This window comes from Fukomys damarensis, unplaced genomic scaffold (assembly GCF_012274545.1).
Source record: "Fukomys damarensis isolate Sample0158 unplaced genomic scaffold, DMR_v1.0_HiC HiC_scaffold_32, whole genome shotgun sequence".
In the NCBI taxonomy this organism is placed as follows: domain Eukaryota; kingdom Metazoa; phylum Chordata; class Mammalia; order Rodentia; family Bathyergidae; genus Fukomys; species Fukomys damarensis.
Genome location: NW_022900944.1, coordinates 6,499,634 through 6,515,868, shown reverse-complemented (window position 1 = coordinate 6,515,868; position 16,235 = coordinate 6,499,634). Strand labels below are relative to the sequence as shown.

The 16,235-nt window shown below is 35.8% G+C and overlaps 1 long non-coding RNA gene across 1 annotated transcript in view; it reads left to right on the top strand.

The window, feature by feature from the left end:
• The first annotated feature begins 730 nt into the window (after nt 1–730).
• LOC104852009 overlaps nt 731–16,235 on the top strand; it is a 47,544-nt gene continuing 32,039 nt past the window's right edge. The window contains exons 1-2 of the long non-coding RNA XR_777367.1: nt 731–813; nt 11,197–11,249. This is a non-coding gene — a long non-coding RNA (uncharacterized LOC104852009). The remainder of the gene's footprint in view (nt 814–11,196; nt 11,250–16,235) is intronic.

The following is a 16,235-nucleotide window of genomic DNA, read 5'->3' as shown; positions in this document are numbered from 1 at the left end:
AAAAGCAGTAACATGTTTAAAAGATTGATATTTGGGTTCAGCACAGTTTTATCTCCACCTAAATTAACTAACTATATGAACATTTGCATAAAAGGAACACGATACTTGATATTTTTAACTATAACCAAAGAAGCAGCTGCCACCACCTTAGAAAATTCATTTAAATGCAGTCTGAGGGAGTTAGATACACTTATTGTTATAAGGAAGATTTTCTTAATGTATAGAGGTTTTTAAAGATCAAACTGTCTCATAACCTTTCTATCCCTTATTTGTTTATACTGCACTTCTCACCCATAGGTAAGCCTGCAAAAGTAGGTATTTCCAACATGAATAATTTGACTTTTTCTGTTTGGTTTTCTGAACATAACAAGAAGTCATCATATAAGTCCACTAGGATTTCTATTCACCTGTAATATCCTTTTCAATTTCTTCCAGTTTATAATAAGATAATAATGTAAATCCACTCTGAATATATTTGATACAAAAAAGCTTGGAAAAACATACCTCAGAATTAAGAAAAAAATTAATAATTTCTAACAATTAGAAGGTGATCACCTATTACAGACTGCTTAGTTTGTCTTGCATGATTACTTAATTCTTCAGTTTAAATATTTCTCAGTACTAGACATGCAAGAAGTGTGATTGGCTGACTCACGGGCCTTTGGAATCCACAGCACTGATTTATACAGCTGATTTCTGTGAAGGAGGGTTTTCTTTCCAAACTACCTGCTGAAGCAGTCCAATGCCTTTCTGAAAGGTGAAATCACAACTATACAAAGTCGTCACTTGATTTACCAGGACATCGGAGTGTCTGTAAGCCCACCTTTTCCTCTCTTCATGCCTCATTGTGTCTCTGAGTTTTTGCCATGGGTGTCTTTAGTGTCAGAAATGTTACTGTTTCTCCTCCATATGCATGACAGTTTGGTTCCAGGCCCTTTTCCAGCAGAGCAGACATTCAAGCCCTTTAAATGAAGTGACATATTATTGTGTATAAAACCTACCACTCTGCCACCACACACTTTAAAACTTCTCTAGGTTGCTCAGTATCTACCGCAATGCAAGTACTGTGAACATAGTTGTAGCACTGTAACATTTAGAAAATGATGAGAAGATTACAAAGTCTATATGTATTTAGTACAGACACAAGTAAAAACATATTTTCAATATCTACAGTTGATTGACCCCATGGATGTGCTACTAGGTGACACAAAATAAGAAGATAAAAATAAAAATAAAATTTTAGAAGTTGGTAGAAAAAGCATCCAAGAATCCTTAAAACAAAGTTAAGTTCTGGGTTATAAGCAAAGTGCATTTCTCTTGAAGCCACTGGATTTTAGCATATCTATAATGACTTTCTCTTACCCCAATGCAGCAAATCTAAGTTAGTTTTGCTTTTCCTATTGTATTTGCTTTTGTAGGTAAACACCTGGCAATTTTGACTTTTGTCAAAAACACTAAGCTAAGTTATATTTAACAAGAAATAAAATATCTTCTTATTCATCCATTTCTTGGGACATTACTCTCATATTACCCAAAGCAGATTTTAGTCTTCCAGTCCTATGAGAACAAGACTTCATAATTCAAGATATATATGCTTGGTTTAGTATGAGCAAAACAAACACATTTCTCCCAAGATCCCTACAGTGATTTTACAATGAAAACTTAAACACAAGAAAATTAGAAATCAACTCAATGACTGCTTTAATGTCTTATGTCTTTCTTTACCTATGTTTTATAGTGATTCCAATTACATATTGGTGTAAACACACCACAGCCCTCTAATAAACTTTCTTATTTTGATGCAAGTTTAAATTATTTTCTCTTTTCAAATTGATATAATGTAGCAGAGCTTTGCTTTTGTGTTTGTGTCCTGAGACTTTCAGAGCGACAGAGTTGTGAAGAATCTGACAAACACACTAAGTATGGCACTTCAGAATGTGCAGTTATAAGGCTTGGTCTTTTTTTAGAAACCCACAATATCTAAGATCTTTTTCACTCTCGCTGCCTTTGGCCAAGAGAGCAGATGGATAATTACACTCCACAAAAGATAAATTAAAGTAAGAATTTGGAGCAACTGGGAGAATGAAATATACCACTTGCTAATGGAGGGTTGTGGAAAAATGGCCAAATAAGAGACGTGGATGACCTTATTTTCCTGCTGGTGACAGTGCTTTCCAGATTAAAAGCTGTTTTCTTTTATTGAAATAGAATAGTGCCAAACACTGAACCTGCTTTGTAAGACATACATCAAGAGAGAAAATATTTCACCAGGATGACATGACCTGACATTTTAAAGCAGATAACAAATGACATCTTGTCAATGGCGCCAATTTATTATTCCCTCTCTTGTACCTCGGTGCCACAGCAGGATACACATTCCTTTTTAATCATGACACTGTGTTAAACAAATTTTTACCAGCAGTGACTATAAAATGTCCCTCACATTCCAAGTATCCTGACCTCTCTGCTGTCCCCACCGCAGCACACGAAGGCAGAGGCTATGCTAAATTTTTCATTATTTTATTCAATTTCAGATTCAATTACGCGAGGCTCTTCCATCACTTATGCGGAGTGTGTGCTACGACAGGAAGCCCCACACATTAATCAGACTCTTTTTGTCCTGCAGACACCGGTGCTAAACCATAGGACTCCCCAAAAAGGAATCTGAAATAGATGCAAATGTCAGAGGAGGAATTCGGCCTCCCCTGCAGCTGCGGAGGAGAGTGAGTCCTGGGGGCGGCCTGGCCATCAAGGCCCAGACTCAAGTGTGTGTTGGGTTTCCTGTTTTCTCCATCATCCCCAGCAGAGGACCCTTCTCTCCCTTGCTTTATATCCCTCTGCCGGTTTATACTATAGTCTCCCACGCTGAACACTGTTCTGGGCAATAGCTTCCGAGTTGAGCTGTTGTTAAGTGTACGGCCTGTGTGCTAAAAAATGGCCAGCTCCACACTCACCCAGCCTTTCCAGCATCAGACTTTGTTCTATTTCCTGCAGTCTCTGACCAGCACACAGGAGCAAGACCCTGGATGCTGAGCATTTAACAGATGGCCTTAAAAATGTGCATCCTAGAGAAGCAGAAAAGTTTACAGCTCGAAGTTATCTTTGAGTTATTTTGGAATTGATAACGTTTCTTTAACAGTATCTCAAATTAGTTTCAGACCTCGTCATGTGGATGCATTGCTTATGGTTTGAAAAGAAAGATATGAAAAGTACATTTAAAGTTATATAAATGTCATACTAAAAACTAATGGAGGAGACTAGGAATACTTTCTCTTGTACAAGGCTATGGTTTATAAGGTATATAAGGCTTATGGTTTGAGATATAAGTGTAAGTAGTACTATGACAGCTCTCTAATTATGTGTTACTATGTAACACACCATTTAACTATGTGCTATGTAACCTTTTGTAATTTTGTTTTTTTAGAAATTATACTTACCCCCAAGAGCTTGAGATGGTTAAATGAGCTAATATACATCCATACAACTGACAGTGCTAAGAGTGCTCGGTTTCGTCCTCATGAATTCCTAAGACATAGCTAGGATGAAATAAAATACAACAAAATGTAGTTGTTAATTTGACTTCAGAGAAATGACAAGAAACAATCTCACTTGCTCTAAATTTGAATTTAAAAGAAGTTTAGTTGCAGAAGGTAGCTTAAAGTTTTCCACAAAAAAGTTTCATAGGAAAGTTTTGGTAAGGTTAAAAAAAAAGTTAAAACTAGTGTTCTCAAAATTCTAACTAAAAATAATAATTGTGTAAGAATAATTCTACAGTATTAATGAATAGGACATTCAGTTTACATAGAAATATTAAAAATATTTAGAATCCTATGTATTTTTATTTTTTAATTTTTCATTAAGTTTATTGGTACTTTTTAGGTATGCAATACAGTAATATTCAGTAATATACAGTATATAATATACAGTAATGTGATCATACATTGGGATCTGGTACCTTTATATGATGTACCTTGGTTCTTATTTTTCCCCTTATCCCTGTCCTGCTTATTTTTAAAAGTATTAGATTAATTTTTTAAACTTTGACTCTAACAACATAAAAAAAATGCATGCATCTTACACTGATTTAGGCTTCAGAAGCTGTGATGGTTTTATTCATTCCAGATTTATACAATTATTTGAAAACATTCTAATTTGGATTTTAAATTAAAATATTTTATTGTGCTCTGAGCAGATTTTGATAGGGCAAACTGAATAGCAAAAACCTAGGAAAGGTCACAATGCAAGATAACTTTGCCCTTTGTTCTGTTTAGTTCATAATTAACAGGCACCCACCCAGAGGCATCTAGTCTCTTTAAATTTTGTAAATGAAAGTGAAACTTTGTTAGCTTTGTTGACCAAACAGCTCCCTTCCCCTTGGCTAGAACAGACAAATCCTGAAGGTAACTTCCCCTAATAAAGAATGGCATTGAAATTCAGCTGCCTGGCCACCATATTTTGGGTATCAGCAATGTGAACTGTGCAATTGCAACGTAACCAACTGAATAAGATCAAGGTTTTATAGGTAAAAGGGGGAGTTGTAACCCAATGGGGGAGTCAGTCAGGGTACTGCCATTAGGTGTGATCGATCCGTAAACTTTTTTATTTTACTTCCATTCTGCTGTCTGTCTGTGTGTCACTTAGCAATTCCTTCCGTAACAATTTGGGAAGAAGAAATATATGGAAAGCAAATGTTTTCAGTAATTCACAGGAAATAGTTATTTTCTAAGTACATTTGACATATCCATTATGAATGGATTTTGTATCCATTGTACAAAAGAAATGAAGAAGTTAGTTTTTGTATTATTCATTTTTTTTGGTAAATGTAACAGGTACATTTATGGTCATGTTTTTAGTTTTCAGAACAATAGGGAAAAATCCTGGAATCACCTAAAAGGGTGGCTGTAGACTAAAATAGTTTTGTATGTAAAGTGGCATGATTCAGTCATGTGATTATACATTAATTAAATATTTCAAAGCATTCATTTCAACTAGTATTTTATGCAGAATATTAATGTATTGGAGATTTTAAGTGTGAGGAACACAAGACATTCCTAACACTCTGGATTCAACTGATGCCTTTGTGAGAAATGTTTGCACGCATACACAGGTTTTTGGAACATTTCAGTGTGCTTTTCTTGTTTTAATGAACTGTTCTTTGAGGATGGTGAGGATCAGTGGGACTGTAAACATGTGCTTAGGAGAAAGCACAGAGACAAAGCCTAAGGACTGGAGCCACTGTCGAATTTCAGTTGAACCACAGCTCACCCATTGCATCCTTTCACTTTTCCCAGAATGTAGAAAAGAAGGAAAAAATATTCCTATTTTTCTTATAAGTCCTTGACATCCTTTATCTATTTCAGGAGAATGATTCTTTCTTCTAGTTATCTTACAATTTATATTCATACTTTTCATTTATATTTTTATTTTCCCAATGTAATTGTGCCTTTTATTTCTTTCTTTCCCTTTTCATTTCCTCAGAAGCAAGGAGAGTTCAGTTTCACAAAACTCAACCCGGAGATTAGTGTAACAATGTTCTCACTTGTTTCTTTCTTTCTTTCTTTCTTTCTTTCTTTCTTTCTTTCTTTCTTTCTTTCTTTCTTTCTTTCTCTTTCTCTCTTGTATCAGGGATTCAACTCAGGACCTTGTACTTGTGAAGCAGGTACAGTGCCACTGAGCTAAATCCCCAGCCCTAGCAGTTGCTCTTTTTATTTGCTTTTTATTCCTGCTGGATATCACCTAATCTGCTATTTTAGTTTAATCTTTTGTTTAGTTTTCAACAGATATATGTTATATATCAACTTCTGGTATATATGGTGAGGCAATAGAAAATGGAGGTTTCAGGCTAATTTCACACTGTTTAGAATTAGATCATGTTTAACAAAATAGAATTGGATCATCATTTAATAAAATGATGAACAATACTATAGGAAAATAACTGATTAATAACAAATAAGTACATATTACATCTTACTGCAACTGCTTCTTCAATGCAGAATAAGAAAATGAGTTGGCACTGAAGGAAACCTGGAGACTTGGGTGAGGCGAGTGCGGCAGGTGCTGAGGACAGGGCAGAGGACCAGAGGAAGCACTGTGTGTAGCAGGACCCAGTGAGCCAACTGCCCGCCTGACAAAGGGATCAGGAGAGGGGGCAACGCAGCAGGTGCGGCCCTGGGCGTTCAGTTAGATGTGGGAGACGTGGACTTTATCCTGCAGGCAACTGAGATGCTTTTTCTGGGGAAATTTCATTCACAGAACTTTATTCTAGGAGGAGAAATTGAGGAGAGGAAAATATTAGGGAAATGAATTAGCATTTTCTTCTGTAGCTTAATTCAGTTCATTAAATAGTTAGGGAATGGAGGTACAAATATTAGCAAGGATATTCCTTTCAAAAATGCCACAGATTAATGGGACACCAAACATGTCATTTAATTAATTAATTATTTTGAGGGTTTCACTACGTAGCCCATACTGGCCTCCAACTCACAGAGATTCTCCTGCCTGGGCCTCCTAAGGGCTAGGATGCAGATGTGTGCCACCACAACCAACTAGACATATTCTAGGAGTCAACACTCCAAATTTTGTCTAAAAGAGCATTGTGAGTGTATGATACCCACCTTAACTTTTTAGAAGTACTTTTAATGAATTATTAATTTTGATTTTATGAGTCTTACTATATTAAATAATGTATACTTAACTGGAAAATAAAATAAAATATTAAATTTTTAATATGTAATAAGTGTGTAGAATAAACATCAACGTTTTCAATAACAACTGTTTAACTGCGTAAAAGATCTAAATAATAACAGCAGAAATAAATTTCTATGAGAACTACCATGAGAATACAAGTAAAGCTCTACCACAGAAATAATCTTTACTTAATTATCACACCTAAGGCAGTCTTCACACATGACAACGTGTTCCACACACAAATCTCACTTACACGGACAGCACATGTGCTTAGCCTCCTTTCCTGTTTGGCAGGCCGCACTTGTCACCTCTTTTCCTCTTATGTTAAGAACTTGCTGTTATTTCACACAGCGTGTACTTAGCAGGAAAACGAAACGTCAATAAAATAAAATATCAAATATGTACTGAGTGTTTAGAACAAACATCCACATTTTTACATCATCAATCATTTGTCTGCTTCCTAACCCTAAATGATAATAACAAATAAATTCCTGTGTGAACTACAGTGAGAATACAAGAAAAATTCTACCGCAACAATAATCTTAACTTCAGTTATCACACGTATGGCAGTTTCTACACATGAGAACAACACATTCTGGACATTAGTATCTCTTACACTGACGGCACATGTGTTTTGTTGTCCTGTCTTCTTTGGTGGGACACACTGACGTCTTGCTGGTCTTCCCATTTTCTTAGGATGTTCTTGTGGGGTTTTGCCTGTCTGTTCACAGGTCTGCTCCGGAACTGTTTTGTGGACTTCTTCAGGCAGATACGTACTGTTCTTCCTCTCTAGTGATTCATCATTTATTATTTCAATTAACAACCTTCTAAAAAATTTTTCTACCAATATTTGTGCTTGTTAATTTCTTTTTAAACTATAAAACTATTTATATCTGACATGTTCGGGATCAGTAAAACACAACCATTGGCCAATACTTTGTGTTTCAAGTGATATTATGTTGCTGCATAACTCATCAGCAACATCTATCAGCCTTTGATCTTGTTGACCATTTCTGGCTTCATTTGTGTTCAGAATTCACCATCAATCTTTTTTTTTTGTTTGGTCTTTTGAGACAGGGTCTCAGTACATAGTCCTGGCTGGCCTTGAACTCATTATGTAGCACTGACAGAGCTTGAACTCATAGGATCCTCCTGCCTCAGCTTCCCAAGTGCTGGAATTATAAGTATGCATCATCATGCCCAGCCTCATTGTCAGTCTTATCATCATAATGTAGTGTTGACAGCTATATTACTTTGTTTTTTTTCCCCAACATATAGTAGGCCAATTTATGTCTTCTGAAATCCAAAGACTGTAGTAGACAGTTCTCCATTGAGAACTTGCTGCATTTTTTCAAGAATCTCCACTTTGTTCTTACAAATAGTTTCTGTGCTAATCAACTGGGTTTTTTTGTTGGTTGGTTGTTTGGTTGGTTTTTGTATTTTAGCAAATGTGACAGCAATGGGTAACTCAGGAACCAAATCAAATTTGACACTTGGGCAACTTTTTGAAATAGGTGAAACAAGTCTGTTCACAATGTCATCCAGTCTATTACTGCATGAAGGAAGACCTGGTGGCTGATTCCAGGATAAATTTCTAAATTCGAGGTGTAAAACATATTCACACCCAACAGGACATACATTTTTATACCATATTTGGGATGTTTATTTGGCATGTATTGCCATAAACTTCAACAACTGTGAAGCGATGCAAGTTGTTTGTGAATTGTCATGTATTCAGATGATATATAAACTGCTTAAAAGTTCAAAACAAAGCTTTCAAAAAATAAGCAAACAGCAGCCAAATTGTGGGATTTTTTTTTTCTTTCTTATTTCTGGGTGGTTATTTCTGTCATCAAAAAGGTAATTTTGAAAAAGACAAAATCTCTTGAGTATCACAATTGTTCTAAAGTTTTCAGTGCCACTTCTGTCACTTCCCCATAAATCCACTGAATTCTTGCTATTAGAATGACAAAGTCCTTCTGTGAAGGCCTTTAGTGCAACAGTAAGGTGTCATGATGAATACATATTTGAGTATTACTATTGATGCATATAGAATATTTCACTTGTATTTCATTATTCGTGTACTTCACAGCACCTTGTAGGATATCATCCATTACAAACAATTTCCAACACTGAATGGCACCTTTGGCTTTCTGTCCAGTAGATTTTATCCCTGCGAAAACCTAAGAACATTTTCCAACCTAGTTCTAATGTTGGATCCTTCAGGTATACATGATCATGTTGTAGCGTTTTGACTAGTCAAATATTTATTCACATTACTGTTTTCTTCCTCATATGAATCAGTCTTCATTCTGTACTTCACTATGTCATACCTTGCTAACTTCTTTGGCTTACATGATCCAAGTCATCACTAGAGCTGAGTCATCTAATGATTACTTTTTACCTCCTTCCAATGTTGTAAAAGCAGATTTTCATGTGACATTGTACTGATTTGGGCTAATTTTACAAGAAAAATCAAAATAAAACATGTAATAAAATTATCAATACACAAAAATGTAGCATTGGTGAAACTCACCCATTTAACACTTTGACATATTTGCACATCCCTTGCCATTTTTCTTACCAAGTAAGTAAACACAAAGATTTTTTCCTGTATTCCCCCAACTCGGCTACTAAGACACAGCCAGCTACTTCTGTGCTAAAGTACATATTTTCATTAGAAAAATATGGTCGGCTTCTATTTTACCCACTATGATGCCCTTTATACTACAGACACTTCTGTTGTAGTGTCTTTTGTATGTTCCTGAAAAAATATTTGTATTTGCAAAATTTTCACATTACAAAAAATGCAGGGCTTAGAGGAAAAGTTTGCAGACCATTCAAAGCCTATGCAACTTTGAAACTAGAATACTAACTGAAGCAGTAACAATCTTAATATAATCTGAAGCATTGCTAAGACTTCATTATTTGTTTGGCGCACAGCACATTTGTACCAATATTAATGTCTGTTGACCCTTTCTTGACTTACTCCCTAGGCTCACTATTCCTTTCTAGTGTCTTTACAACATTCAGTTGTAACAGAGACCAGCTGTATTAAAATTTAAAAATTGTATCCAGTGTATTTAACATATGAGGATTGTTTCACAATTACTTGTCTTCAAATTCCCTATGCTACTTAATGTTTTGGAAAGTATAGCTGTTCTTGTAGCAACTAATCCCATACCTAATACAAGGCATTTCTTAGGCTTCCAATTCTTTTATTTTTCTAATATATTAATAAAATATTTTTTGGATAGCAAGGAAGTTTTCCCTTGATCTTTTCAAAACATGAACATTCTTAGAAAATTTATAAATGGGCTGACATGATATTAACCTCGACATTATATTGACTACAGTAACCTACTTAATCACAAATGACCTAATTTTCCTTGGAAGATGACTATTTTAAGATTTGGTATATGCATATATGTAAAAATGCTACACAATATGAAACACAATATTCTGTAATATATACGAATAAAAGGAACTAGTAGAAATTTATCAGAAAGTACATCAGAAGACATGATGTCATGAAACATTTTAGGGTAGAGGCAAAAATTGTTCTCAACATTAAGGAATCACAGAGAAGGGATATTTGTTTTAACTTGATATCTTTGGGCGGAGTCCATGAAAAAGTGAAATCTTAGTCAATTCTTGGGGAATAAGCAGTAACTGACCAAGTGAAGGTGGTGAGAAAGGCATACTTCTTGATAGAGAGAGAACTGAAACACAGGTCACCAGAGTTGCCTAATACTGCACAGATAATAAAAAATTAGAACTCGTATTTATACATAATATTTAGCAATATTGTCTCAAATTATACCTTTTACAACTAAGCTAAATTATCTTTTCCTATATTTGCTATTTAGAATATATTTCCATAAACTGAGTAAGAAATATTGAGGGCCTGAATACTACTACTGATGCTAGAAATTAAGATTAAATGAATAGGAGAAAGCAGGAAATTAGTTACACAGGATTGTCATTAGTTTAATATAGGGATAAGAAAGGGAAAAATTAATTTCTAGTCAGGGGAAACTGATTGTTATAATAGGAACAGTACTATCTGAAATTTGGAATAAAAAACAGGAAACAGGATTTGAGAGAGGATGCTAAATTCTGCTTTGGACATGTTGAAGTTAATCAGCCAGTGGAAAATAAGGTGTAGCTAAATAATTGAATCAATAATTATAAATGTAGGACTGAAGCTCAGAGAAAAGTTCAAGGCTGAAACTCTAATGATATCATAACAAACTACGAAAGGGTGAAAATTCATGAGATTTTACTTTAGATGATCACAGATGAATACCTAAGCATCAGGCAGAGGAGACTCAACTCACAGCAGAGACCATAGCATGATAGTCTTGAAAGTAGGAATGAGCATTGTCACAGAACCCAGAAGCAGTGAGACTGCAAGAAGGGAGTGTGGTGTCTGGGTGCATTCATACTACAGCAAGAAAAATCAGCTGCCTGGCATATAAACAGTGGAATTTTATTTTCCCCTTCTAGATCCTGGGAGATCCAAGAACAATGATCCAATGATCCAGCAGACTTGATATCTGGTGAGAACCCACTTCCTCTTTCACAGATGGCCATCATTTCACTCACTATATACTCTACTGATTCAAGAGGGACAAGAGTTCACTCGTGAATAAAAGGCACTAAGCCTATTCACGAGGCCTCCACCATATCATGGGTTTGCAACTTATCAAGGATCACATCTCCTAATACCACTGCCTTAGAGATTAGCGTTTCAACACGTGAGCTAGATGGGAACATACACATTGAGTCCATGGCAAATGGTACACGAAATCCCATGGAGAGACCTATTTTAAAAGAAGTCATTAACAACCTGGATAGATGCAAACTTAGAGAATGGGTAAAGAAGAAAGGTTGACTGCAATAGTCGAAGAAATACAGAATTAAAGAAGTATGTAGACTGTTCTGTTAAAAAAATGTTGCCTGAAAGGGCAAAGAGGGCTAGAATGGTCAGGTATAAGCCCTAGAATCAAGGGAAGGGCATTTTAGGATAGAAGGATTAAAATGTATTTAAATGTTAAGGCAAAGAGTTAATTAGTCATGGATATTTAAAATGTGGCAGTGGTAGGGTGTTATTTGTGGGATGAATTCCTGAATTGTGCAACAGGTGAAGAAGGGTGGAGTCTGACCGAGGGGAGTGTCATGGTTAATCTTGATTGGCAGCCTGAGTGGTGTGAGAGGCAGACAGCTAAGAGAATACGAAAGTGCACACTTGGGTGTGCCAGGTGGATCAGAGGATGTGACCCTGGGGATGATATCTGCTTCCTTGTCCCTTCCTGCCGTGCTTATCCCCTGCTCTCTGCTTCCTGGCTGCCATGAGCTGAGCAGCTTTCCTCCGTCATGCCCTTCTCCATATTATTACTAGCTTCACACCAGCCAACTTTAGGCTGAACCCTCTGAAACTGCAAAACAAAATGAATCTCTTTCCCTTAAAAATGGAGGTGTTGAAAATCAGACCTGAGGGCAAATGAGATGTGCACTGGTAAAGTGACTAACAGAGAACAGTGAAGGATTTAAGGTGTTTTTAAAGAATAATAGTTTAAATGTTAATATTATTACTGATAGGTTAGACAACTTTTGTGAATCATGTGGATTTCCTTAGCAATTTTTAGCAGCCTGAGGTGGTGGAAAGGAAAAAGCACATAATAAAGATAATTGAGATGATAGGCTTTCCTAAATGGACACTATTTTTTGTACTAAGTTTCTAGGTAAATTATTTTAGGTTATCTTCACACCAAACCTATAATGCAGCCATTTTTATATACATTTTACTAATGAGGAGATTGTAAATTTGAATAAATTTGCAAGCCACATAGGAAGACTAACAGGTTCATTTGAACATAAAAATCTGTTCTTCAGGGCCGGGGATTTAGCTCAGCAGTTCGATGGTCTGCCTCACAAGCGCAAGGACCCAAGTTCGATCCCCAGTACCAAAAAAAAAAAAAAAAATATTCTTCACACAATTAAAGCTAGGAATTTTTTTGTTTTGTTTTGTTTTCTGTTCTACTGATGAAAGCTGCCCATGGAGGAAATGCTGGTATACTATCTTTACCTTGTAAAGGGGTTCATATGGGAAAATCGAAAATACATGCTGTTTATTATCTCTCATTATTTATCATATCTCATTCTAGAAATGCATTTATTTTTTTATTTATTTTCCCTTTTCCCTGCCTTCCTTTCAACCCCTCCATCCTTCCCTATCTACAAAGGCTTTGTTCCCATTTTTTTATTTTCTCATATTAATACCATTCCCTTCTTTCTTTTCCCTCCTCCCTCCCACTTCCCCTCCCCCTTTTCACCTTTTCTTCCTATTCACATTATCTATTATACTTTTTAGTTCTTATTTCTACATTCAGTTGCTCACACTTGAGAAACTATTCAGTATTTACACATGTGTGTCCTATGTATTTCTCTTAAGAGTATCACCTCAATGTGATATAACTATAAATGGCCCTAGTTTCTCATTCTTTATGGCTGAGTATCACTCCATTTAAAAAAAAACACACACAAAACATTTTCTTTATCCAGTTTCCAGTTGATCAGTAATTGGGCTGCTTGCAGGTTTCAGCAACTACAAATTGTGCTGCCATCAACATGGGTGTACATATATCACTGTGGTGTGATACTTTAATTCTTTGGAAAAGACACCCAGCAGAGGAATAGCTGGGTCAAATGTTCTTTGAGGTATCTCCACACTGATTTCCACAGTTCTTGCACCAATCTGCACTCCCACCAGCAGTGGAGCAGGGCTCCTCTTTCCCACAGCCCCTGCCAGCATTTGTTATTAGTTGATTTCATGAGAGCAGCCATTCTTTTTGGAGTGAGATAGAATCTCAGCATTGTTTTCATTTGTATCTCTTGAATGACCAGTAATGTTGAACATTTTTTCATATGTTTATTTGCTATTTCTACTTCTTTGTCTGAGAAATGTCTGTTTATTTCAGATTCCCATTTTTAGATTGGGTCTTTAAATTTGGGAGGTCTGATTTTATTAATTTTTTTATATATTCTAGATAGCAGACCTTTGAGGAACAGGTGGAAATATTTTTTCCCACATTGTGGGTTGTCTTTTCATGCTTGGTGGTTTCTCTTGCTGTGGAGAAACTTTTTAATAAGAAGAAGTCCCAGTTGTTGACTGTGCTAGTTCACAGGCAACTGATGTTTTGTTCATAAAATCTTTTCCTACACCAGTGTCTTCAAGACTTCTATATAACCTTTCTTCCAGGTGGTTGAGTGTTTCTGTTTTAATATTTAGATCTTTAATCCATTTTGATTTTAGTTTAGCTCATGGTGAAAAGACACAGGTCTAGTTTTAAATCTTTGGCAAATTGAGGCCCAAGTTTTCAGCACTATTTATTAAAGAGGCTGTCTTTCTTCCAGTGAGGGTGTTTGGCTCCTTTGTTGAAGATGAAGAAGCTGAGTATGTCTGAAGTGGTTTCTGAATCTTCTAATCTGTTCCACTGGTCCTCGGGTCTGTTTCTTTGCCAGTACCATGCTGTTTTTATCACAGTAGCTTTGTGGTGTACTTTCAAGTTGGGGATTGTAATACCCCTACCTTGTCTATGTTCCCTAGAATTGTTTTTGCTATTCCAGATCTCTTCTTGTTCCAAGTGAAATTTTGGATTGTTTACTCAAGGTCTGTGAATTATGTTGCTGGGATTTCAATAAGACTTGCATTGAATCTATATAGCAGTTTTGGTAGTATGGCTATTTTCACTATGTTGATTCTTTCTACCAGGAACAATTGTTGTCTTTCCATTTTCTGCTATTCTCTTCAATCTTTTTTCAGAGTGCTGTAGTTTTCAGAGTAGGGGTCTTTAACTTCTTTTGTTAGATTGTTTCCTAGGTGTTTCAGTTTTTGTGACGCTATTGTGAAATAAATTGATTGCTCCATTTCTCTCTCAGTGAATCTGTTTTTCATGTACAGAAAAGCTATTGATTTTTTAGTGTTGACCTTGTATCCAGCTCCTTTATTGAATGTTGTTATTAAGTCTAGAAGACTTTTGGTGGAGTTCTTGGGGTCTTCATGGAGTCGTCTTGTAGTATTATGTCAACTGCAAATAATGACAGCTTAACTTCTTCATTTCCTATCCTTATTCCTTTTATTTCTTTCTTTTGTCTAATGCTGTGGCTTATGTTTCCAAAACTGTATTGAACAGGAGTGGAGATAGTGGACATCTGTGTCTTCTTCCTGCTTTCAGAGTGAAGGATTTCAGTTTTTGACCACTTAGTCTGATATTAGCTGTTGTTTTTCTTAATAGATGGTTTTTATCAGATTGAAGTAGAGACCTTCTATTCTACATTTTTGGAGGGTTTTTATCATAATAAGTGTTCTGTTTTGTCAAATCCTTTTTCAACATGTACTGAGATATCATGTTTTTTTCCTTGGCTCTATTAATATAGTGTATTACATTTATTGATACCTGCATCCCTGGGATGAATCCCCCTTGGTCAGGGTGTATGATCTTCTTGATGATCTGCATTCTATTTGCCAGTATCTTATTAAGGACTTTTGCATCCATGTTCATTAGTGAGATTACCCTATGGTTCTGTTTTCAGCTGGGTCTTTCTCTGCTTTGGAGATCAAGGTGAAGCTTGCTTTCAGTAATGAATTTGGGAGTATTTCTTATCTTTTAATTTCAAAGCATACTTTAAACAGTAGTGGCAGTAGTTCCTCTCTAAATGTCTTATAGCATTTAGCAGTGAAGCCCTCAGGACCTGGGCTTTTCTGAGCTGGTAAGTTTTACATTATGTTTTCAATTTCACCTTATTGGTGTATAAGTTCTCAAAGTAGGCATTGATGATCCTCTTGATTTTTGCTGTGTCCATTGTAATTTCACCCTTTTCATTCCTAATTGCATGGATTTGGGCCTTTTTTTTTCCTTTTTTCTATAAGTTTGGCTAAATTTTGTCCGTTTTGCTTATTGTTTCAAAGAACCAACTCTTTGCTTCATTGATTTTTTTTATATTGTTCTCTTAGTCTCCTTTGCATTTATTTCTGCCCTGATTGTTATAATTTCTCCCCTTGTATGAACTTTGGATTTGTCCTGCTCTTCTTTTTCTAAAAGCTTGAGGTTCAGCATCAGGTTGTTTAATTGAGCTCACTCTGTTTTCCTAATATGAGTATTCATTGCTATGAGTTTTCCTCATAAGACTGCTTTTATTGTGTCCCATAGAACAACATGTTTTATTGTCATTGTTGTTTAATTGTGGGACCTGTCTGACTTCTTCTTTAATTTCCTTTGTGATCCATTGGTTATTCATAAGTGTGTTGTTCAATTTCCATGTGTTTATGAAATTCTTGTGGTTTCTTTTGCTATTGATCTCCAATTTCATTGCACAATGGTCTGATAATAAATGGGGGATAACTTTATTTCCAATGCACTTACTTAAACATGTTCTATGAGCAAGTATGTGGTCCAGTTTGGAGAATGACCAATTTGCAGCTGAAAAGAATGTGTATTCTGATTTTTAAAATTTAGTTTATTGGGCTGCGCGGGAGCTCCCGG